Below are 26,691 nucleotides of genomic sequence, written 5' to 3'. Positions count from 1 at the left end.
TATTACCCAGTCTGGAGATTTCTAAAAAATGAAAACTCCACACTTGCTTCAAGGAGCGCGTACCACAGGCATGAAAGACACCAACGTGAAGGAAGCCATAAGATCTTTGAGAATGGTGCTTGGAAGAGATGATGAGCCCCGGCACGCAGAAATAAAAGCAGAGAACATTCTTCACCCACACTTTGTTAGAAAGGAGGGAACAAACAAAGTTTGAGCTTCATTGAATTTTGAGTCTGTATAACTCTGAGTATTATCTTTCTGCAATGTCCTCTGCTTTTTCTCTTATAGTTAACAATAAACACCTTAAGGGGAAAACAGGAGAACTTTTTTCTCTTTGCTTGCCTTCTGAATAGCAAAGATGAGGGGAGTTGTTGCCAATCATGGATGGAAAAAAACAGAATTGGGAAGGGAAAGAGAGGGAGCAGAGGACAACCCTTGAGTTGTGCTTTATTTACACTTAATACAAGGATGCTTCTACAGGCATTCTTGGGCAATTCCTACAAAAAGACATGGGGAAGAAGAAGATGGTATATATTACTTTTTCCACCTTAAAGCTGATGACACAAATCTTCCACCCTTAAATGACTTGCCCATGCACACAACTTAAGGTTGGACTGGAGTCTCCTGACTCTTTAAAGGTGCCCTTTCCTCTAAGTATCACATTTTTTTAAAAAATATTTATTTATTTATTTTTTAGTTTTCGGTGGACACAACATCTTTGTTGGTATGTGGTGCTGAGGATCGAACCCGGGCCGCACACATGCCAGGTGAGCGCGCTACCGCTTGAGCCACATCCCCAGCCCCAGTATCACATTTTTGACCTATCCAAAGAAGTCATTTTCTTGGTGGAGCTCAAGTTCCTCTCTCACTCTCTGCTCCTAAAAGCTTGTTCTTGTCTTATTTCTGGCTCATCTTCCGAATTCAAGTTGAGTTTCCACATTCCCTGTCTCCTGGGCTGCCAGCAGGTTCCTACTTCAGCTCTCCCTGGAGCCTCAGAACCTCTGCTCCTTGCCCATCTGTGCAAGGTGTTCCTTTTCAGCCTCAGAGAATAAAGGATAGAAACAAAAAGTAAAACATCGTCTTCCACTTTAATATCAGCCAGGTGACCCATTAATTCAATTCAATCAGCATCTGCTATAGTCTCAACAGTGATCTCAATGAGTTGGGCAAAGATGAGTTGGATAGGCGCTGCCAAGGAACACGTGATCTAGTGAGGCAGACAGAAGTGGATACGATCATACTGCACAACTCTTGTAAGAGACAAACCAGAGACACAAAGAGTAGAGTAAATGAAACTGTATCTGGCTGAGGGAAATGAAGAGAGGCTCCCTTGAAGGAAGTGGCTGTGGCTCAAAAGTGTCCTATTCTGATCCAAACACATCAAGAACAACCTTCAAAGTAAGATGCATGAAATAAGTGGGCATAGTGGCACAGGCAGGAGGACAAGTTCAAGGCCAGCCTGAGTAACATAGAGAGACCCTGACTCAAAATAAAAGAAAAAGGGATGGGGATGTAGTTCAGCACACTGGAGCACTTGTCTAGTATGGGCAAGGCCCTGGGTTCAATCACCAGTACCACAAAAAAAAAAAAAAAAGAGAGAGAGAGAGAGAGAGAGAAGAAGAAGAAGAAGAAGAAGAAGAAGAAGAAGAAGAAGGAGGAGGAGGAGGAGGAGGAGGAGGAGGAGGAGGAGGAAGGAGGAGGAGGAGGAGGAGGAAGGAGGAGGAGGAGGAGGAGGAGGAGGAGAAAAGGGAAAAAGATCTTCTATTACCTTTCTTCCTAGGATTCACGTCTCACAAGAGAGATGGTAGAGTTATTAATTCCACCTTTCAGGTGAGAAAGTTGAATTTGTTCCCTAAAAGCTATCACAGAAAGAACCCAAAAGCAAATGCAACTCCTGTCTACCAATGGTGTCCGACCACTTTAGAACTGTTACTTTTTTAATTGCTCCAAAAAAACATAGTAATGGAGCTGCTTGAACAAGAGCAGGCAATTCAAAGTATTTGTTCAGGAAAAATTCATGCCAGAATCCTAAACAGCTTTATTGGCATTTGAAACAACTTTCTAGGAACCATTCAAGAACATCTTTTATCCAAAATCAAAATGTATACTGGGAAGAAGCAAAACCATCACATAAGGTACAACAGATGCTCTGTGCCACAGCTAGGCTTAAAAGTCACATTCTCTGGATCTTTCTTAATACATCCACCCCTCACCCCTCCAAGTAGGGGAAAAAAAAAAATCTTCCCTCCCCTTCTAACCACTTCACCCTGCCTGATAAGTTTACCCCAGTTCTACTGTCATTAGTAGTGGTTCTATGAAAAGTCATTTCATCTTTAGTCTTCCAGTCCTCCTCTGTATTAAAAAAAACAGTACTTAACTCATTGCTGGTTGAGAAGATTAAGCTAATTATTGCACATAAACTGATTTAAACACAACCTGACATGGTAAGCATTCACTTTATGGTGACCTTTTACTGCTCTTCTTGGGTGTGGTATTTAAGAGCCCAGGGGGTTAAATGCTGGCTCTTTCATTCATTAGCTCTAATTAAAGAGTCAATCTTATCATCGACCTCCAAGAAAGGTTGTGAGAATTAAATAAGGTAATGCAGATAAGAATACTGAGCACTTAGCAAGTGCTCAATAAATGACAATGATATAGTACTACCTGTCTGTCTCTGCATGGATCAGCAACTTTGGCTTCTCTCTCTCTTTTTTTTTTTTTTTTAATTCCCAGAGCTTAACACAGTGCCAAGCACATCCCAGTGCTTATTACATGTTAAATGACCAAGTGACAGGCTTCAGCCTAGTCTGGCACGTAAGCTTATCACTAACAGAGAATCCCTGGCACCTGGCACTTCTTAGGAGTAGGCAAAATGACAAACACCGAATCAACACAGTGACTCCCAGGACCTCAAGGCACCATCTTGATATGCATGAGACTCCTTGCCCCATTTAAAAGAGTACCTCCCCCACCCCATATCGTCTCCTGCACGTTGTAACCCGGTTAAAAAATAAAAAGCAAGCCGAACTGGATAGGAGCGGAAGGGATGCAGAGGTGGAAGAGGCAGCCAGGTCACACTGTCCCTAAAGAGTTCCTGGGAAGGAGGAGCAGAAGGGGCAGGCGAGGGGCCCGCCCAGAAAACAAAGGGCAGACAGAGCAGTGAAGGCGGAGAAAAGTGGACAGTGGGGACTGGGCGGCGCCGGGCGGGGAGGAGTGCATGGGCCACAGGGGGTAACAAAGAGCTGGTCCACTAGCCTCGATGCAGCCCCACTACCAGGCAAAGTCTCAAGCAGGATGAGGGTCCAAAGAGGTGATGGAGACAAGGCTGCAAGGAAGGGTGCTGGACTCTGCCAAGAAAAGGAGGGGCAGCAGGAGGGGCGCACTCCCTGGAGGGGCGGGGTCCCAGGCTGGGACAGGAGCCGGGGCAGCGGAAGGGCCCCGGAGGCGAATCTTCCCAGGGATGTCTAGCGCAGTCCCCGGAAAGCACAGTTTCTGCTGTGGTCACCAGGGGTGCATGGAGGAAATCTCCTGTATTCTTCCCTCCAGACCTTGTAAGACAACTACCCTGACAGTAACACCAGGCCACGGGCTCACCAATGCACTTGACTGCTTCCCCCCCTCCACTGGGTATGACGACCTTGAGGAGAAGAGGAGGCAACTCCCGCACATGGACATAGGGAGTTTAAAACTGAGTGGTGGTGTTGGTGGTGGTAGAAAAAGCTCTAGTGAGATGCGGATCCAGAAGACTGAGGACCTACAAACCAGAAAAGAAACGCTCTTCTGACTAGGCAAAATAATTTTTTTCCCCCACAGAAAAATTTGGAAATCTTGTGTCTAGAGTTGCTTTTTGAAATCAACACGATCCTAAAAGACTGATTCATGGAAACGAAACTACAAATAAGAACTATGACCACTTACCCAACAATTACTAGATGTGCCTTGTGAACATCCTATCACTTTGTCTTCACAATCCTATGATTCAAACATCTAATTAGTGCCTTCCCTGGGACAGGTACAGTGCTGGTGACTGACTTTCTCAAAGGGCAGGCAGGAGGTCCCAGGCCTCATGGAACTTGCAGTCTACCCAAAGATGGGTACAATATGGAAAGGAGCTATGTAATAGGTAATCTGCACATGGTTATGTCCAGATAAGTTTGTATTTTCACTACCATATCTTGCTTCCTAAAGACATCCATTTCTACCCCATTGCTTGGGAGAGCAAAATAAACTAAGAGGAACCTATACATAAAATGAAAGAATTAAACCCAATACGTAAATCCAAATGCAAAAATCAGAGTGATAGGGTTCTGATACACCCACAACAAAGAGGTTGTAAATTAGTAATAAATGTATTAAGTCCAAGGTTCAAGTATAAAAAAAAAAAAAAACACGATTCTAATGTATGATATTAGTCTCTTGGTGAAATATTTATCTAAAACAGGTGTTTCCTTCATATTAAAAATTTGAACCTTTTCAAGTACATTTCTATTGTGCTCATCAGTGGTCCCTTTATATTAGAGTTGTCAAAACTTGGCCTGCATTTCAAAAGGACACAGAAAGACAGAGCTGCAAGTGCTACCTCCAACCTCTTCATTTACAACAGAAAGCGAAATAGTGATAGAGGTTCAGGTCCTGGAACTTGATGGCCTGGCAAGGTCAGGAATTAGAATCTAAGTTTCCCAGCCAAAGATCTTTCCAGTAGTATATAGGAAATTGAACCTATTAGTCTAACAAACCCCTGGCTTAGTCACATTTAATTCTCTAGAGAGGCCCTTCAGTTGCAAAATATAGACAATTGAAGCTTAAATTTACTGTGTATGGGGGACACTGGTCAATAAAAAAGATTTCTAATTGTCCCAATTGTTCAACATAAATTACCAATAGTTTTAAACCTCCCAACAAAACTCTACCCACCACCCTACAGAAACACATTTGAAAATCTTGACCAAAAATGTCATCTCTTCTTTCACATGCTAGAGTGCATCTGAAAAACATGGAATCATATTTTATGCGAACAAAAATAAATTCCTAAAAAGCATTACTTAGTATCATTGCTCTGTAAAATTTTTCCTTCTTTGTTTTTGTTTTGCTTTTCCACATAAAATATATTCTGCATTTTCTCTGAAGTAAGCTGGTGCTTTGACAGATTTTAGATTTTTCCTCTCAACTAAAGGCACTATTCAATTTCAATGTCCTTGGAGTGTTTTATCTGGGGATTAGACAACTGTACCAAAACACAGCTGTTCCAGTTTTTTCTCCTTTATTTTTCACATTAAAAAACTCCCACTATCAGCCAGTCCAATTAGTTACTCACTATCAAAAGCCGGCTTTGGTCTTTCATCTTCTGGAAAACTGGATCCAAGTGACAGGGTGTCATGGAAACTGTATCTTGGGTCATTTCCTGTTTCAATTGTTTAGCGACAAAAAAAGTTCTGCTCTATCAGATGGAAATTAATGAATACTTGCTGTTGCCTTTTGAAGAGTATGCAACTAAATAAAAAAGTAATTATCCTTTTTGACCAAGTTTTCCCACTAACACCAGGGAATATATGGAGATCAATGCGCCCAAAATGGGAAAAGAAAGGTACTTTGATTGATGCAATAAACCAAGGTTTGTTTCAGTTCAATTTCCGTAATTCAGTGGTCAGTTTCAAGACTGTCTGTCACTCTGATTTGGAAAATGTATCTACGGGTTAAGTGAGTTTAATTACAGTTCACTTTATGCAATATTCTTCCATTTAGAATAAAACTTCAACCTCTCCTTATCTATTCTATTTTACCCCAATTTTGACATTAACTAGGCAGTTGGTATTTTCCTTTTTAACCTGAAATGCCCTCAACATAAGAGAATGTATAACAGAAAAAACAACTGTAATATAATTGAAAAGATTCTATGCTATCTATGCTTTGTAAACAAAACATGCACAAGTGTGTGTGTGTGTGTGCGGCACATGACATGTACTCGCGTGCATGTGTGTGCACATGTGCACTCATGAAGAAAAGTGGAGTTTAAAGACTTCAAGTAATACCAGGCAAGAACATGTGTGGAGGAGATGAAGTCCTGGCTGGAATTCAGTCTTAATGAGCCCCTTAGTGATCTAATGTGTACCAGTGAACATTAAGGATGGAAACACAGTGCCAGACAGGACAATGGAGAGCTCAACTAGTGTTTAATACATTTCAGCTCTGTCTAAATAACTGCTGGCAAAAAAAAAATGTGGAAGCAATACAACAAATCAATTTTAGGGCTCAGGAGGATTTGCTTAAATAAGACAGCCTTGAAGTGTGCATTACAGAATAAGTTCACAGCTCGACTGTGGGAAAGGCATCTACTTGACATGCTTTCTACCCTTGCTTAGTTGTTGAATGGCTTTTCTATTCAAAACAAGAAAAAAAATTGGTTGTTTCTTTTTCGTAGCCTTAAAAAGGAAAACAAACAACTGAGAAAACATCCAAAAGCAAATAAACTTTAAATACTATACAAAGTAAGCTAAGCCTCATATTACTTATATCCATCTTGATGTTTGGAGAAATTCTTTTTTTCTTTTTCTAGTACTGGGGATGGAACCCAGAGGTACTCCACCACAAAGCTACATCCCCAGCCCTTTTTATACTCTCCTTTTGAAACAATGTCTCCCTAAATTGCAGATACTGGCTTGAACTTGTGATCTTCCTGTGTCTCGGCCTTCTGAATAGCTGGAATTACAGATGTGTACCTCTGCACCTGGCCATTTAGAGAATTCTATATAGAAGAAACATGAAGGGAAAAGAGGATGCCTTTTTAGCAATGATAACCTGAGTTCTAGAACTTTTTAATCTATTATTAAGTCATTGTGTTATTTAATCAGTGCCAGCAAAGAGGCATTTAGGCCAAGCCTATCCACAACATCTCTCCTAGTCACATGATTTCCTCCTCTCAAAATCTACACTTTTGTTCCTAAGAGACTGACAATGTTTTATTAAGATAGTAGGACTGGGGATGTGGCTCAGAGGCAGAGTGCTTGCCTAGCATGCACAGGGCTTTAGGTTTGATTCCCAGCACCACAAACAAAAAAAAAAAAGCAAAAATATAAGATGATGCTAATGACTTCTAACTGGAAACCGCTCCTGTTCCTTTTTTATCAGCCTTCAGGGAAAGTGAAACACTCATTCTTCAATACCTTTCAGGGAGAAAATCCCTAATTCAGGAAAAAGTTACTTGTAGGAAATATTTCATAGGTATTTACATTATACTTATTATGGTTTGGTCTTTATGTGCACAAAATGCCAGAAGTAGAAGTAATTTAACCAGAAATTATTTTTTTCCATAAGTAGAAGTAATTTCTAGAAACCAATTGAATAGTATTTTCTAAGTAGTTAAAAATATGGAATTAATTGCTGAAGGCATCAACACAAGAAGGCATAAATCAGTTCAAAGAAGTAGGTAGTGAGACTTACTACAACAAACCAAGGCAGCTACAACCAGGCTGGAAGGCCTCTGGTCATGAGGACTGAAGTTGGGTTTTTCCCAAGAGAAACAATACATAAAACAATGATGGAGCTGGTAGGAGGAGAGGTTATGAACTTTAAGAGAAGCAAGGAATAGAGTAGAGATATAGTCAGAGTAGCAAGGCCATTTTAATATTCTGGTCATAACTCACTGTTTTCCCTTTAATTTCTTTCCCAGAAAATAAAATGATCGTGAGTCCACCACATCTTTCTTTTTATTTATTAAAATGCAGGAGGAGGGAATAGAGAATCTTAATTTGTAAGCATAGTTTAATTATAGAATTCTAGTAAACTCTTATTATATGCATGACAATAGGCTGATTCTTATAATTAGTGTATGAACATCAATATTGGACTAGCATGCATAGAAATTTCACTTCTGTGGTTGCTTTATTTTAACATGTCTAATCAAGGTTATTATTTAGAATATAGATATGTATTAGGCACCTGGAAGGTTGAAAATTGCTGACCCCTCTGGATCCATGAAAAGTAAATTACTGCAAAACAGATCTGGAGCTGCTGCTGGACTTACCAAATACCCTGCCACAGCCCCAGCTCGTTTGCAGGTAGGTGGGGTCATGTGACCAACTGTGGCCAAGGGCTGGTGATCAGAAGTGACTTGTGTCATTACCCAGCCAAAGCCATTAACACACAAAGAGTGAGTTTTCCCTTCTTCTCTGGAGCAAACCTGGAGGTCACAAATTGTGACACTAATATTTCAAGGTCAAGGAAAGCCACCTCAGTCTTTAGAAGGCATTTTTAACTAAATGAAAAATAGGTGATAGAATCACTGAGATGCAGGGATTCTTCTGTGGCCGCAGCCCATCCTGGGTCAGAGAGTCCTAGGGGTTTTTTTTTTTTTTTTTTTGTACATAGAACTCAAGGACAGTGAATCTCTTCTCAAAATCACAAGTTGAAATACATAAACTAAAACACACAGGACTGTAAAGAATAACCATCATAAAATATTTTTAAGTTATAAGTTTATTAATGTATTAGTCAATAAGAACTAGCAGTGTGTCTAACAACTACTGTAATTTCAAAGCACTGAGGATTGGGTTATTTCAAGCTACCTATGATAGGTACAAGGAGGTATGAGATGCTTCTCCCAGTGTATCTAATATGACCATTTACAATATGCCCTCTCCATCTTCCAACTCCAACGCAGAGTTCTGGGCTCCGTAGAATCAGGTGCTCGGCAGCGTGTACGCCACTCTCCTTCCTGGCTTCTCATCTGCTGTTGAGTTTCTGTCACTTATTCTGCATACTTGCCAACAGTTTTCTTTTCTTTTATTAGAGCTTTATAGTTATAAGTAATAGTTGGGCTTATCCCAGGAAAACTCATATATGCATGGAAATCAATTTCAGTTCATGATTCCCCCCCTTTTCCCTCCCTTTTTCTTCCCATCCTCCCCTCTCCCATTCTCCTTCCTTTACTAGACTTCTTTTTTGCTCATCTATTCATTTATATTTGGTTGGCTCTTTATGTGATCCTATCCTTCTCTCCCTGTTTCTTTGATTTTATTCTAGTTTCCACTTATGAGAGAAAACATTCAACCTTTGAGTTTCTTGAGTTTGGCTTACTTCATTTCCATCCTTTTACCAGCAAATGCTCTCTTTTTTATGGCTAAGTAAAATTGCCCTGTAAATATATATACCATCATTTCTTAATCCATTCATCTATTGACAGGCATCTGGGTTGAATCTATAATTAAGCTATTGTGAATGGTGCTGCTGTAAACACTGAGGTGGCTGTACGGCTATAGTAAGCTGATTTTAGATCTTTGGGGTAAACACCAAGGAGTGGAATAGCTGGGCCATATAGTAGTTCCAGCCTTAGTTTTTTTGAGGAATCTCCACACTGCTCTTCAGAGTGGTTGTACTAGTCTGCAGTCCCACCAACAATGTACAATTTTATCTTCTTTACATATCTTTGCCAGCATTTATTAATGTTCATATTCTTGATCGTTGCCATTCTGACTGGAGTGAGATGGGATCCTAGTGTAGTTTTCATTTGTATTTCCCTGATTGCTAGATATCTCGGATATTTTTTCATGGATTTATTGGCCATTTATGTTTCTTCTTTTTAATTTTTTTTATTTTTTATTTTTTTAGTTATAGATGGGTACAATGCCTTTACTCTATTTTTATGTAGTGCTGAGGATCAAACCCAGTGCTTCACACATGCCAGGCAAGTTACAGCCCCAATCCTTATGTTTCTCCTGTGAGACACTGCTATTTAGTTTTTTGCACATTTATTAATTGGGTTATTGGAGGGTGGGTGTTGTTAAGTTTTTTTGAGTATATTATGGATATTAATCTCCTATTGGAGTAATAGCTGACCAAATTTTTCCCCCATCCTGTAGGCTCTCTCTTCGTGCTCTTAATTGTTTTCTTTGCTGTGCAGAAACTTTTTAGTTTGATGGCTTCCCACTGATTGATTTGGGGGTTTATTTCTTACATTTTGGGAGTCTTGTTAAGGAAGTCCGTGCCAGAGCCTATATATGGAGTATAGACTATGTTCTCTTCTAGCAGTTGTAAAGTTTCTGGTCTAATTCCTAAGCCTTTGATCCAATTCAACTTGAGTTTTGTGCAGGGAGAGATATAGGGGTTTAGTTTCATTTTTGTACAAATAGTTATTCAGTTTTCCAAGCACCATTTGTTTAAAAAAAAAAAGCTGTCTTATTTTCAAAATAAATTTTTGGCACAGTTGTCAAATATCAGATGGCTGTAGGTATGTGGATTTGTCCCTATGTCTTCTATTCTGTTCCATTGGTTTTCATGTCTATTTTAATGCCGATTCCATACTTTTTGTTTTCTATAGCTCTATAGGATAATTTCAGATCAGATACTGTGAGGCCTTCTGCTTTGCTTTTCTTGCTTAGTACTTCTTTGGTTACTCTCAGTCTCTTATTCTTCCAAATGGATTGTCAAAAGTTTTGAACATGAAGATAAGTGACTGAGGAAGAGTGTCATTCAAGTTGTTAGAAGGCAATTTTATGGAAGCGTAGGTGCCTTTAAGGCAATGGCCAAGAAAACTGACAGTAATCAGCACACACAGGAGACTGAACAAGACATCAGATCCCACACCCAGTCTGGGAGAGTGGACCAATAGTTGTACAAAAAGCAGTTGGAAAAAAGTCTCTCTGGAATCTTATCATGACCAAACACAAGACACGTGAACACTGCTGATAAGGACTGGTGCGTAGCCCTTGTGGGTCAGAACTTCCAGTGATGTACATTCCGGACTAACTGGGAACTTGACCTATTTAATAAGCCTGTAAGGGCTGGGTAAAAGGAGGCTTTAAGTCATTCACACCTTTTAAGGCATTCCTTCAAGTTCTGAAGGGAGAGAAATAATTCATGTACTTTAATATAAACCACTCCAATCATCCCTACATTATATAGTCAACACCCTACCTAAGACCATGAGACACAGTGGACAACTGGGTTGTAGCTCTCAGTCCCGAGACAAGAGATCAGAGAATCAAGAAAGTATTTGAGCCAGGCACAGTGTTTCACAGCTGTTCAGGAGGCTGAAACAGGCAGATCTCAAATGAAAGAAAGAGAGAGAGGAAGGATGGGAGGGAGTGGAAGGAAGGAAGGAAGGGAGGGAGGGAGGGAGGGAGGGAGGGACAGGGAGAGTATCTTAAATAGAATAATGAACTCTGTAGGCAAGACTTGATATCCAAGAGGCTGAGGCCTGGAACTAAACCTTCCCTTGCATTTCAAATACCAAGAGGTGACGGAAGTGTCATTGGATCAAATGCCAGGAGACTGGGCTTTTCATTTAGGTCCCATTACCAATTATTTCAGCAAACGTGAGCCAAAAAAAAAAAAAAAAAAAACAACCCTTTGCTTTGAACTTCAGATACCTCTTCTTCAAAAAAGGCAATGAGCCTTGAAGGCACCTTCCAGTGCAAAAATGAAGCTTCAGTAAACTCTGGAAATCTCAGGAAAACATGATTAAAGAAATACAAAGTATTACAGTAGAAATACGATCAAATACAAATTTATACTGAATGTTGTATAGGACAAAGTATATTTCGGTTTCAGTTAGTGAGAAAATACAGAGGAGAAATGAATAGGTTCCATTTATTGAACTGCAGTACTGTGCTAGGTACATACGTGATTCTTGAACCACGTACATACATGATTTTAAAAGCTGCCCTAGTCGGTGTCTATATGCTGATGTGAGTTTCCTCTGCTTTCTCTCTCTGGTAGCCCTCTACAAGTTATACTGAACTATGTGTAACCAGCTTTCTGGGGGTGAACTACTGTCTCACTTGGGGATCTATTCAAAGAATCAGGGAGGGCATTCTGGAGAGAAGAATGCCTGAGTCATGTCAAAGGACTTGAGATCCAGTCCACACTCTCCTGGCCTCTGCCTGTTCTGCTGCTCTGCTACCTAGTTGTTTGGGTTTATTTTCTTCACATGGGTAACTTCTTTGCTGAGAGCAGAGAACGTACAAATAAGCAGGAGAATCCATCAGGGCTGACTCTCAGCTGATCCAGGCTCTCTCCCAGGTATTTTTTTCTTGAACTACATGACTCCAAATAGCCTTGGTGTTCACATCCATCATGTTAATCTCACCTGACTTTGAAACTTTATTCTTGGTGGCTAAGGGTCTCCTCTGTTCTTCCCTACTTTCCTTGCTAACCACTGCTGGCTATAACTAATTGGAAATGAAGTTTCAAAACTGAGAAGGACTCTTAGGCTTCTCCCAGCCCGCCAGCAGTGAGCAAATGCAGAGCCTGTGTCCTGTTCTTTATGTACCCCAGGTCCTCGGGAGGCATTGTGAAGCTCAGAATGAGTGCTAGAAAATACTGGCTGAACCAATGGCTGATCAAAGGACCATTACATGGGCTGAGGTTGTGGCTCAGTGGTAGAGAACTTGCCTCGCATGTGTGAGACACTGGGTTCCATCCTCAGCACCACATAAAAATAAATATACAAAATAAAGGCATCGTGTCCATCTACAACTAAAAATATTATATATATATATATATATCATTACTGACCAAAGCCCTGCAAGTATTATCAGGTGACAGGGGGAAATAAAGAAAAATTCTGCCTTCACTTTGGTGACACAAGTCCTATAAAATCTGACAGGCTATATTTCTATTTCTTATTCTCTCTTTATGACAAAGCTAATACATACAGTAGCCAATAGGCTGATAATTGTTCAATTCTCAGCATTTTTTGGAAGAAAAAGTAAATTTGTCCAAACAAACACACACATGATAAAAGAAAATAAAAAAAAGAACTCAATTCCCACCCTGCTTTGAAACATAAATCTTAAGACCCCTCAGGTCAAAAATGACAGCTAGAGTCCTTTAATCTTGAAAATGTTCTCTCCATGGAAACCCAGGACAGGAAGCCACTTAAGTGAAGCTCATTTTTTTCCCCTCTTTTTGAGATAACTTCTAAGAGAAAAACTAGGTTTCGAGGAAATTGGGCTTCCACGCATGACTATCCTATAGGAAGGTACTCCAAGGCATCTGATTTCACTGACCCATAAATTGACCCATGAGTAAAGCTTTCCCAGTTTGCTTCAGCTGGAAGAGACCTTGGCTTACTTTACTTTCATTCTCAATTCCCAGCATACCATTTCTTTTATTAAAATTCTTATTGGGTATCTGGGCATGATGGCTTATGTCTGTAATCCCAGGAACTCGGGAGGATGAGGCAGGAGGATCACAAGTTCAAGGCCAGCCTGAGCAACTTTGTGAGGCCCTGTCTCAAAGTACAAAATAAAAAGGGCTGGGCATGTAGCTCAGAGGAAGGGTACCCCTGGGTTCTATTCTCTGTACCGCAAATATAAGCAAATAAGTAAAACTTATTAGGTAGAACAGAAATTTACTCTACATGTTTTATCAGCTTTGTGTTGCTGTGACCAAAAACCTGACAAGAACAATGTGAAGGGAGAGAAGTTTATTTTGACTCATGGTTTCAGAGGTTCAGTTCCCGGCTGACTGACTCCATGGCTGTGGGCCCAAAGTGAGGTGAGGTGGAACATCGTGGCAGAAGGGTGCAGCAGAGGAGAGTAGCTTAAGAGATGGCACCAAGATGCAGAGAGAAAGATTCACTCTCCAGGGACAAAATACAAACCCCGAAGAAATGACTCCAGTTACCTACCTCCTCTAGCCACACTCCCACATGCCTACAGTTACCATCAAATTAATCCACATTAGTGGATTCATCCAACAATTAGGTTACACCTCTCATAATCTAATCATTTAACCTCTGAACATTGTTGTATTATCTCACACATAAGCTTCTGGGGGACACCTCGTATCTAAACCATAACGGTTCATTCCATTTTCACCTCAAGTCAGTGAATTTTACACACTATGATTTACCATAATTTCAAGTATGACAAGTATTTTAAGTGTGATGCCTTTGGCTATAAGGGACTAGGAAACTTGGAGTCCGCACATAATCTTAGGAAATTAGACCAGGAAGGGTTCTAGTAGATTGCAGGAGGAAACCATATCACTGAGAAGCTAAGTGATCAGCCAGATGTAGAGCCAGATGCAGAAGATGGTTTCCTAGCTCAAAGATTACTAGATTTTTCTCCACTCTCCAGCATACAATGCCTCAGATATTCCAGGTAGGAGTAATTTAAATCCTACTAGTACTAAGAAGCTTTTTAAAAAAAAGCAATCAAAATATTTCCAGTAAGACTAAGGTGGGGCAATTTCATACAATCCTGGCATCCTTTATAGAACCTTGAGCTCATTAGCAGAAGCAAACTATCCCATATATTTCAAAGCCTACTCTCAATGTGGTTCAAACAAACACTAAACATCAAGTCGCTTTCACCACCACCCATGTTCAGGGATGCACTGTCTGGGACAGCAGCCAGCTTGGCAAACAAATCACTATAAAATGCAAAGGTTTTAAGTGCCCTCTTGCCTTTGGCAGTACATTCAAAGCTATTCAAATATATTATAGTAAAACTAAAATAGAGCTACCAATGTCCCAGCCAACAAAAAGGGTGAGAAGTCCATACATGTTCTTTATTTTAAAGAAATGAATTAGATATTTCAACTTTTGTTCTATTTCCTTGTAAATGACAATCCTGAGAAGAAATGGACAAAGGGGGAGAAACAATCATAAACCTGTAGGAAAGCTAAAAGGGAAAACTAAGTAGACTGATAAGAAGAAGATGGTGACTTAGTACTTACTAGGGACACTTTGAAAGCTCATTATACTAACTTGGGGTCAAAAAAACAAAAAAGCATGATTCTTTAGCTCTAATTCAAATAAAAATAGCCTTGTATTACTTCTCTTCCTGTTCATGTGTGTCTTTCCCAATCAACAACTGAGGACAGATTCTATCCACCAAACTTAATCTAGGTAGATGGAACCAGTACACTGGGGATACACCTTTGCACACAATAAATCACTTGGACTTCACAAGGAAGCCCTTGACAGTCTCTCAAGTCTACAAAGAGACTATGTGAGCCCTAACAGCAGTCACTTTATCTATTTCAAAGGAGAAAGTAAAGAAGAAATCAACTTCAAGTACACAGGAGAGCTTTTCCAAATATATCAGGAAATAATTTCAGAATTTACGGTAGACATTGCTTACTAAAAAAACTTACTTGAGATTGGAATGTAGCATTCTGTTCTCAGGTTTTCTTTCCTTTTCTCTCTTCCCATCCTATCGGGGATGACAATAAAACTTTACATGTGCATTCATTTCCGGTTTTCAAATTGCTTCCACATCTATTCCATTCTCCCTGAGCAGCGAGCCTCCTTAGGAGAGAGGAGTGAGATGCACAAACATGCCTTCCCTGCTGCATCTGTAAAGTATTTCCTCTTGACTGAGTGGCACAAAAAACACAGTTTCTCTATTAACCCATGCTTATATTCTCCAGAGCTTTCTACACCAAGAAATAAGATTCAAGCAAACAGCAAATACTACAGGACTCATTAAGTGCTGAATCATTTAATGTAATTAACCTAAGTGTTCAGGCAGAGGCTGATTACATTTGAATCCCACTTCTACTGCTTTGTGACTTTCACATCTTGGATAAAATATTTACTCTATCTGAAGTCAATAGCCATCTGCATTAAAAAGAGAAATTCTAACCTGGTTCTTGAAAGGTGCCCCCCAAATGAGCACTACGGCTAAGTCTTATCTTTAAAATATTGAGAATATTTTTTTCTTGAATATTTGAGGAACCATTATCAGGCATAATCTTTGTGGTTTTACCATAAGTGAATTAAAGAGCTTCCCTTGGTCAACGTCTAGACTGGAGTTTACAAATTAAATTTAAGGGAAGAGAAAGTGTAATCCCTTTGTCTAACAGCTTTGAGATGTGGGGGATGTTATCATTTAAAAGTAAATTCTCTCTTTGACAGCTGTTCATGATAGGACACTAACAGAGCATTGCACATCCACATATACAAATGCAAAGATTTATTTAAAATTAAGAGAAAGCTGGAGGATGGGGAGAGATGGTTAGAAGAGATGAGAAAATTTCACATGCCTTACCAGGCAAAGCCAGAGCCACTGTCCCACATTACAAGCCCCTACCTGGTCTAAAAGAAAGTTATCTAAAGCATTAACTAAGAGGATAAGAAACCATCATTGTTGCAGGCTTAAAGTGATCCACTTTCACTGGAGCTCAGGGTAGAGGGGCTCTCATTGAAAATGCAAAGTCCCCAGCTGGGGGTAAGAAGAAGAGAAAATGTTAAGATGCTCAACCCTGGAGAGCCAATACCATGGTCTCCGCATTCCAATGCTGGCCTCCTCCCTGCCCCTGCCCCAGCGCCCCCTCCCATTATTCTGGAGCAAGGTCCTTCCCAGCCCTGCCATTCAGTGTCAGGGAGACTTGGGAAGCGCCCCAGGAACTGCTGCGAGATGGAGAAATACACAAAGGCTCCCTTCCACAAAGCATTCTTTCACAGAGGCGCTGTGTCTATTAAATACGTCCCCTTAATGTGCATACACTTCTCTAAGGAGATTATGAGGACCATGAGCTCACTAAAGCAGCCCCGAAAAATGTGTTTAAGTCCACTGCAGGGAGGAGAAAAGGTGTGCGTGGCTGGGAAGAGGGAAGATTTAAAATGAGTAGCAGGGAGCCTCCCCCTTCCTTGGTAATTCCCAGGGAAAGAAAGGTGTAGATAAAATGTCCAATGAGGCTGCTGCAGCTCGCAGGCTGAGTTAGTTGGTATCTGCAAGGATGCCTCCAGACATTGGCACACTTTCTCACACGGCCCGGTTATGGGCCATAACACTTTGGAAATGTTCCTTGCAATGTGTAAGTCATGAGAAGAGAGGCCTAATGGTTCCCTGTCCCTCAAATCTATGGAGTGGGAAGTACAAAATGTAATAAGTAATTTCCCCATAAAATGTATGATACATTTCCCCAGAATATATTAACCGAAGTGCCCAGATTATCAATGGCTTAATAAATGACTAAGCTCTTCACCTGGTTACTTCTTTATGATTACGTCCTCCTGGGGATCAATGTTACCAAAGAGTAAGCTCATGTGCAATAATACATAGAATGTCCTCTTACCTAGATGTGGAAAAGATAAAACAAGAAGGCTGAACAAGTATTTCCAAATTCTTATGATAGATTATTTTATAATTCACAAAAGGATTTCAGAGATATCTGGTTCGATGTAACAGCTCTGTGAAGAAAGTATTATTTACCCCCTTGTACTAGGTGAGGAAAGTGATCTGGAGAGATTAGGTGGTTCCCCAAGGTTTTGATTCCAAATTCACTAATTCATTTGGCCCTGACGGAGCACCCACTCTGGTCCTAGGTTCTCTTGAAGGTATTGAACATTTAGGGAAAATGGACTTAGTCTCCACCCCCAAGAAGCTCACCAGGACAAGGGCACAGTTCTGTGGGGGTCACAAAGGAGCAGTAAAAAAAAAAACAGAGGCAACCATCTAGAGAAGGCAACACCAGGGCTGACCCCTCATGGATGAACACAGTGCCCTCTTCAAACCAGTGTTTTCCATGACTCACCAGTAAGAAGCCAGGCTAAGAAAAAATGGACCTGATGATCACTTTTATGGTAGAAGATAAGTGGACAATAAATACACTCAGGGAGCCCCAGCAGCAGATGCTACCTATTTTTTTTTTTTTTTGCATTTATGATAACTCAAAAGATTGAATAAGCAGGGTGCCACCACAGCATGCTAGGATCAGCACAGGTTCTGGATAAGAAGGAGGCCAGTGGCTCTGTGTGTGGCAGAGGATGAGGGTTTAGAACTGGAGGACACCCCCAGGAAGCACTGTGATGAACAGAAAAGGGTGTTCCTGTGAGACTGGACTGCAGAGATCCAGTTGGTGTTGGCCAGGACACGAACAGACACATGAACAAAGCCTGAAAAAGGGGGTACCCAGGTACAACGCTGCTGACCAAAGGCATGTGTAATAACAATGACAGCACCCAACGCCATGCTATCAGAACGAAGGCTGCCTTTCCCCAGAGTTTTCACAAGTTATAAAAAATGTCCTTATTCCGCAAGCAGCAAAGATTGCCAATGGACTTTCACTGAGAAGAAATATCTCGCAAATACAGATTTGTTTTTACTGCAGGAATACGGTAACTTCTTCAATCCTCCTCTTCTTTTTCCAAATGAATAATACTGCCTAGATGGAACCGATTTTCTTTACCTCTGTTTCCAAACTTCTAAAGAAAAAAAAAATCTCCCCCCTTATTTAATTTATGGAGATATATTCAGGGGGAATTTCTGAGTTCCTATAGTCAAGAAAGAAAAGTAATGGCCAAGCACAGTGGTACACACCTGTAATCTCAGCTACTTGGGAGGGTGAGGTAGGAGGATCACAGGTCTGAGGACAGCCTAGGCAACTTGGTAAGATCCTGTCTCAAAACAAAAAGGGGCTGGGGATGTAGCTTGGTGGCAAAGTAGTTGCCTAGTGTGTGTGAAGTTCTGTAGACATTCTCTAGAGCAGCAAAAAACCAAGCAAAAAAGTGAATAAAAGATCTTTAAGAAAATCAATTGGTGTACACTGTACATGATTTTAATACAGCAAACATAGTGTCTCACTGTTAGTTTTTATTAATTTAAAAAAAAAAAAGAGGGAGCAGTTTTTGAAGAAAGGCACCTCTTTTTCCACTGCTTTGGGCTACTAGATAGAAGGACCTTGACATTTGTTGCTCTGAACATTTACAGTTTGGACTGCTGAGAGTAACCCCTGCCCACGCCCTAAAGCAAGGTAGCAAATTTAAGGCATTATTAATATTAGAGTCAGATCATATTGGTCTCTACTGATTATTTAACAGGTTAAATAACTTTTTTAAAAATCACTTAAGCAAACTTTTTCTAAATTTTGTCTTTAAATTTTTACACAAGAACCCCACAGGTTTGAAAGTGTCCTGGAAGTTAAAGGGCCGGTGCTTTTTTAGGCCTACCTTTTCAAAGAGCAAATGTTGCTCTGGACCTATTTCTCACCACAATTTGCTGACTTCCCCTGAGAACAAAAGGTTGTAACTAAAGAGCACAGAACATAGTGCTTTCATACAGATTCTTTCCTTTAGTCTTTACTACAACTGCCCCCAAGGTTAGGTAAAATCCCCATTTTGCAGATAAAGGAATCAAGGTGTGGAGAGGCCACGTCATTTGGCCATTGTACAACCACTGCACAGTTAATTCTTGAAAGTTGAGAGAACTCTGAATCCTGGGGCATGAAGAACACTGTGTGAGCCATGCTCTGCGTTCCCAAGCACATTGCCTCTGTTTAGACCTCTGGAGCACACACACATCTCCAGAGATGGGAACTCATCAGTTTGAGGAGAAAATGCCAAGTTGAAATTGAGACCGGTTAGACAGGGCACTATCACAGATTATTAACTTAGCGTTCTCTCCCAGAGAGTGTTTGATGTAAATGGCAAAGGTTCAGAGGTCAGAGAGAAGGAAGTATGTGCTTTAATTTCTCCCCCCTAGAGGTGTGTGAGTGTTTTCTATTAACAAAAACCCTGTAGCTAACAAATCCCGGGCTTGGATCAAACAGCCCTCCATCTTTTAAGTCATAACATCACAGGGAGGCATTTCAAGAGGAAACCAGGCCCAGTCAGACCTGCAGGAACCAGAGAGAATGTCGCTTTTGCCCTTTGGGAATTTGAAATGCATCTTTTTGCTGAAACTGCTGAGTGACAGACAAAAAATATCCCCAAATAATCATTCTTCACTGATGGACAGGGGCTAAGCTGAAAGAACTTGGAGCTATTTATACCTTCAGCCAAGGCAATCAGGAACACACACTAGGCAAGCAGCTTGGTCCACTGACATGTGTCTGAGTTACGTGATACTAGCCAGTATTTAACCTGTACTTATTAGGGGCATTACAGCATAGTAAATGCTCAATAAATGGTAGTTACCTGTATTATAGCACTTCCCTCTTTTCCCACTTGAATGACATTGGAGAGTTGTCCTACTCAATTTTCAACCCCACAAACCTATGATCCTACCAATTGTTCAAAATTCAGAAGTGAGGAGTGGAACATTTAATTCTGAAGAACCAGTAATATCTGCCTGCACATAAAGAAAAAAAGCTAACACTTCTGGAGACCTCTGGCATCAGGCATTGTGCTAGATAATCTAACAAATCTCCTCATTCAACCCTGCAACAATGATGAGCATATCCCCAATTTTTTCAGTGAGGAATTTGAGGTTCATAAGGACAGTGAGAGAGCTTGGCTTAAAATCCATTTCTCTGAAGAGGCTTTTGTGAGTTGGCCTGAGAACTGGGTCTGCTTTTATAACCTCTCTGAGTGAATATTGTTCCAAGCAACAGACTTCTAAATGAGCTTTGGAAGCCCGTGTTTGCAAACTGGGGCTTGCTGGAACCATTCATGTCCCCTGCTTCCTTCAGGGAAGGCCTCTGTTACTTAAAAATGGCTTTTAGTTTGAAGGACTCATGCCTCCTTCAAAAGCAGATCCACAGAGCCTTCCAGAAGGTAGGTATTCCTGCCAGGGCAGTCCTAGGGGGGTGTGGAATGGAGAAAGTCTCAGGGCAACTGGCAGCTGAGCTATAAAAGAAAGAAAAAAACTTAAGTTGAGAGTTTACAGGAAACACACAGAGGAAGAGTGAAGCATGGTAATTGTTTACAGGCCACTTGTGAGTTGTCTAAAAATGCCATAAATAAGAAATACAGCTCGAGACAAACTAGCCTGAAGAGAGTTAATCCCCCAGAAATGGTCCTCCAGGGCACATGACCTATCTGTATCCACGAAGCAAAGGTTATGAGCACTGTTTACAAATCATCTCTCTGAACTGACCCTCGTCCCCTGCTGTTCTCAGCCTGCTTGCCAACTAGTCTCCCCAGCAGAATGTTCACTCCAGAAAATCAGGGCTGTGTTTGGGTGACTGTCTTCAGCATCTCCCAGAATGCTCGGCTGGTAGTACACATTAAATGAAGCTTTATGTTAAATGAATCTTTGTTCATTTCAGTATTTACCCAATTTTCCTGCTTGGACTGTTTTATTGTGAAAATCATTGGTAAATCCCCCACAAAACACTGTGTGAGTATGTGTGTGTGTGTGTGTGTGAGTGTGTGTGTGTGTTGCTAGGGATGAACCCAGGGTGTGTGTGTGTGTGCGTGTTACTAGGGATGAACCTAGGGCGCGCGTGTGTGGGTGTGTGTGTGTGTGTTGCTAGGGATGAATCCAGGACGTGCATGCGTGTGTGTGTGTGTGTATGTGTGTGTGTGTGTGTGTGGTGTTAGGGATGAACCCAGGGCGTGTGTGTGTGTGTGTGTGTGTGTGTGTGTGTGTGTGTGAGCGGTGTTGGGGATGAAACTCAGGGCCTTGCACTAGCTAGGTCGGTGCTCTGCCACTGCATACCTAGCCCCCCCCCCCCAAGTCTCTAATAGTATTATGTCATGATGTGAATGCTTTTGAGGAAAAAAAGGCATTTATAGAATTTTAATGTGACAATAAATATAAGAATAGTCCAGTGTCTAGATAATATTTTTTTAGTATAATAACTAAGGGAACCAATGTGTAAAAGTCAGATACTAATGAAATGAAGATATAGAACTACAGGCTTCACATAAAGGGACACAACCAAGCAAGAGAAAATATTAGAAAAAAATTGTGTCTATATTGAATTGGGGTTTTTTCCTTGTTATTATTTCCCCAAAAATACAGTATAACAACTATTTGTACTATAGTGGGTATTATAAGTAATTTAGAGATGATTTAAAATATATAGGAGGATTTGCGTAGTTCATATGCAAATAGTATGCCATTTTATACACAGGACTTGAGTGTCCCTGACTTTTGGTATTTGTGGTGAGTCCTGGAACAATCCCCCACAGATACCAAGGATGTGCTTAATACTGAATAAGCCATACTGCTTGACAGATTTTAAGCACTTTTCAAGTGAGCTGAAAGAAAGAATAATAGGAGAACAATGCAGTTAGTTAGCAGACCTCTCACCTTTTCATTCAATATCAGGTATTTTGGGAAATAGCAACACAATACAATTTATGATTATCCAGTTATGCTGGTGCACGCCTGTAATCTCAACAACTGGGGATGCTGAGGCAAAAAGATGGCAATTTCCAGGCCAGTCTGGGCAATTTAGCAAAACCCTCTCTCAAAATAAAAAGTAAAAAGTGCTGGGGATATTAAAACAAAAACAAACAACAACAAAAACCACAATAATTTCTAACTAAAGCATTTTTTTACCTACAAGTCTTATATTAACTCTTGAATAACATCAAATAGAAAATGGACTTTGAGAAAAATTAATTTAAAAAGGAAAGTTCTCACACTTTATCTCCTTGAAAATATTTTACTATGTCATAATGAGAACCCCTATACAATGAATTCTAAATAAATGACCAAAACATAAATGTACAAAAGAGATACTAATTGTTTTGGAAACTGTACAATTCTTAAAAATCATTTATTAAAATTAAATAAAATTTGTATTCATTTATTTGAAAATATATTAACTATTATTTAGTTTCAATAACTAAGTGAACAACAGTAGGTTAAGTTTACACCCTAAAGTAGCAAATCTGTTTGTAACTTTTTGAACATCATCATAGACAGTCACAATCAAACAAGAAATTAGAGATAGGAAAAGAGAGATTGATAGAAAACAAAAAAAAAAATGGAAATTTGCAAAACCCAGATTAGAAAAGTATCTGCCACTACATAGTTAAGAACATGATTCTGTCTATAAAACATGTTATGTTGTTAAGTTCTATCTGTAATAATGTTTAGAAAATGTAAACAGGCAATTCCAAACCATAATCATTTTATAAATAGTTAAAAATTATATTCTGATATGTTAAGTATTGAAATTGCCTTTTAAACTAATTGATTTGGATTCTTGCACTAACCTAATGGATTAAGCTATCCCAGATACTCATTGTTGACTTAACATCATCATGTATGTACTATGTCTCAGGACTCCCTTGAGATTAGGTATGACAAATACTCAGAAGATACAGATGCTCCTCAACTTACAAAGGGATTATATCCCGATAAAGTCATCATAAATTGAATTATGTCAAAAATAGATTTAACATACCAAATATCATAGTTTAGCTTGTTCTGCTTGAAGCACTTCAGAACACTCTTAGCCTACACTTGGGCAAAACCATCTAACACAAAGCCTATTTTGTAACAAAGTGTTGAGTATCTCATGTACACACACAGATGGGAATTTTGGAGACACGATGGGATGTGAAAATACAATATAAAAAAATACTGGCAACATGTTACACTGTGCACTGTTGGCTGATTGCCTTCATGATTAGATCACATGTCTGGTTGGGACTTGTGGCTCACTGTAGCTCCCAGAATCAGTACACTATCCTATGGCATACCTCTAACCCCAGAAAAGATCCATAAGAGAAGAAGTATACTTTCTACTGAATACATATCACATATGCACCATCCTAAAGTAAAAACAAAACAAAACAAAACCATGAGTCAATAATTCTAATTTGGGAACTGTCTATAATCAATTAATTGTGTGTCTGTGTGTGTGTGTACACACATATGTATGTGCAGGATGGGAACAAACCCAGGGTCTCAGAGACTATTAGGCAAGTACTCTACAGAGACACAAGTGCTCTATTGAGACACACTCCCAGCCCACTATTTTTTTTTTTTGGGGGGGGGGTGTTTTGTTCTGTTTTGAGAGAGAGGGGAACCTGTCCAGGTATGGTAACATGTGCTTGATAGCCCATCAGCTGGATGTGGTTCAGTGATAGAAAACCTCTGTTGATAAAGACTACACAAAACAATCACCAGTGCCACAAAGAGACAGAGACAGAGAGATAGAGATAGAGAGAGGTCCATCATAACTAAAACATAAGTCAGAACAATCAAGATCATTCCTTATACTCTACTGCCATTGATTGGACGGTGACGGTGTTAACTGCAGTGAACATTTGTGATACCTCGCTGCTGTACAAATCACTGGATTATGCAGCAGTCCAATGTGGGTGGAATTGATCCAAATCTAAGATCTCTGGTTCCAGGATTGTACTGTGGTTTAAACACATGGAACCCCATCCTGCTGTATTCATTAAGGTGCAATCAGGGTGAATGGAGGTGTTCTTCAATGAGTGGGGAGACAGGCACCCTCCTCTGAAGAATGTGATGTGTCCCAAAGAGGACTGGGATTGCTGCACTTATGTTATTGTAAGCAAAGCCAATAGCTAGAGGAGAGTGAGAAGAAAGCCATGGAGCCAGCCAGAGGCCTGTTTCTAAAGCAAAAGTCAACCCCACCACTTTTGGGCCTGAAACCCTGGAATGGCTTCCCATTTCTGCCAGAATAAAATCTAGTCTCCACAGTGATCCTATTCTCTCTTGTCTTCCTTCATTGACATCCTCCCTCAACTCCTTCGTTCAGCCCCTCAAACACCACCCCGTTCCCTCCACAGGGTCCTGTGTGCAGTCCTCTTTCCTTAGCTCCAGCCTCAGTTCACCCACCCATCAGCTCCCCCAAGAGCCTCTGGTGAACAACACATGAATCTACGCCTGATCCTTCACTGGAGTCAGGGGCTGACATTATGTCTATTGAATATCTAAAGGCAGGGAGGGACTCTGTTCAGTGAACTGGTACAAGAGCCAAACAACAGTTCTAACAGGTTGGCTGGCTGACTCCGTGTAAGAATCTACATCTATTTTTTGATAAAGACTACACAGAACTGCACTGGAGCAGTAAAAAACCAACAGTTAACCCGAAACTGGAAAAAATTCTTTATTTTTATTTGAAAATGAGAGCTGCAAAATCTTCAACTCTCTTATCGAGGTTTTAATATATCTTGGATTATACTTTATTCTTGCTAATATTGGATGTCATTGTTATTTAAATAATGAATCAAAATTTCCTGTGAGAATGTCACTTGGAAAAAAATCAATTTACAATGGAAGGATTTAGCATTCACAGGGAAATATTTACATCTAAATAGGTATACACATATATACATATATACATATACACTCAAAACACAATAACAAATGGGCACATTGGAACTTTTGGGAGTGATAGAAATGTTATAAAACTGGATGGTGGTGGTCACTGTATAACTCTATAATTGTAAAGACCATCATTCAATTGTTTTTTTAATTAACAACAAAAACCCCATTTAAAATGTATTAATGTTGGGGAGTGGGATAAGGAGGTAGGAAAGATGGTAGAATGAGATGACATCATTGCCCTAGGTACATTTATGATTGCAAGAATGGTGTGACTCTACTTTGTGTACAACCAGAGAAGCGAAAAATTCTGCTCCATATGCGTACAATGTATGGAAGGGCTTTCTACTGTCATGTATAACTGATTAGAACTCATAAAAAATTTTTAAAAAATCACTCTTCAAAAAAAAATGTATTAATGTTGCAACAGTTCACCAAAATAGAAAAAGAAAAAGAAGAAGAAGATATATTAATGACAAGAAGACTCTTGAAAAAAATGTGCAGCATCATTATTCATCTCATTAACAGTAAAAATGAGGTCTGGAGTTGTGGCTCAGTGGTAGAGCACTCCTCGCATGTATGAGGCACTGGGTTCGATCCTCAGTACTGCATAAAAATAAATAAATGAAATAAAGGTATTGTGCCCATCTACAACTAAAAATATCTTTAGAAAGTAAAATCAACTCTTATATTCCTCAGTTTATAAGACATTCCAAGCTCATCTGGTATCCACCCTGCTCCAGCCTTGGAACGGGCCATTTCTCCAAAAAGTCCTACGAATGGCATCTGGTTAAAAGGACCCTGGAGGACTAGAGATGCTTAAATGGCAGGAGAAGGGACAAGTTCTGTGCTCTCATCTTCCCTGACACTCAGTGCTATTATAACCAAAGACAAAGATACTGGGAAGGAGAAAGGGGTTGCATTTATTTTATTTTTTGATAAAGACTACACAAAACTGCACTGGAGCAGTAAACAACCACAGTTACTTGCTAGATAAAGGCAAGCACTGCTACTGGCAATGGCAGAGTGGCTGAAGTCACACTAAAGTACAAGAAACTACTTTGATAAATCCAAGTGTTATGAATGCAGTGAAAATGGACACTTAAGTTACACCTGTCTTGAAAGTAAGCTCGGAGAATGTGAGCCTCCAAAGAAGGAAGAGGGGGAGACAAATCCTGAACCAGAAGAACAAAGGAAGGAGAAGAGAAAGTAGAAGAAAGTGAAGATGAAGGGGAAGGGAAGTTTCTGCTTCTGACAGTCCCAGCCAGGCCATAGCATTCCAGGTGGCGAAAATTGAAGAACAAAACTAAAGGACAAGCATTGAAGGGGTCCCTCAACATCAGATGATTCAAGATGCCCAAGGATAAAGAAAAGTGCATATTTTCAGTGATGCGGAAGAACTTAGTGATTAAAATTGTATTTACTAAGCAAATAGAATTTAAACAAAAAACCTTGGAGCTAAACTAAGCAGCACATGGCTATAATCCCAGTGGCTAGGGAGATTAAGGCAGGAGGATCGAGAGTTCAAAGCCAACCTCAGCAACTTAATGAGGCTCTAAGCAACTTATGTTACAAGGTGTATTTGAAACATAAGTGAATTTCATGTTTTGACTTAGGTCTGATCCCCAAAATTTATCATTTATGTGCAAATATTCCAAAATCCAAAATGCTTTTGTTGCATTCTTAATCAGAAATATCCAACCATACTAAAAATCAAAATTGTTAGTAATAGTTAATCTTGAAAAAACTAATCTGAATA

At 40.0% G+C, this 26,691-nt stretch overlaps 1 protein-coding gene and 1 pseudogene across 1 annotated transcript in view; one reads left to right on the top strand and one right to left on the bottom strand.

The window, feature by feature from the left end:
* Cachd1 (cache domain containing 1) overlaps nucleotides 1-26,691 on the bottom strand; it is a 200,531-nt gene that overhangs the window by 158,008 nt on the left and 15,832 nt on the right. The window lies entirely within an intron of this gene.
* Nucleotides 25,756-26,344, top strand: LOC113198345 (zinc finger CCHC-type and RNA-binding motif-containing protein 1 pseudogene; annotated as a pseudogene).

This window comes from Urocitellus parryii, chromosome 11, assembly GCF_045843805.1.
Source record: "Urocitellus parryii isolate mUroPar1 chromosome 11, mUroPar1.hap1, whole genome shotgun sequence".
In the NCBI taxonomy this organism is placed as follows: Eukaryota; Metazoa; Chordata; class Mammalia; order Rodentia; family Sciuridae; genus Urocitellus; species Urocitellus parryii.
This window is presented reverse-complemented; position numbering and strand designations above follow the sequence as displayed.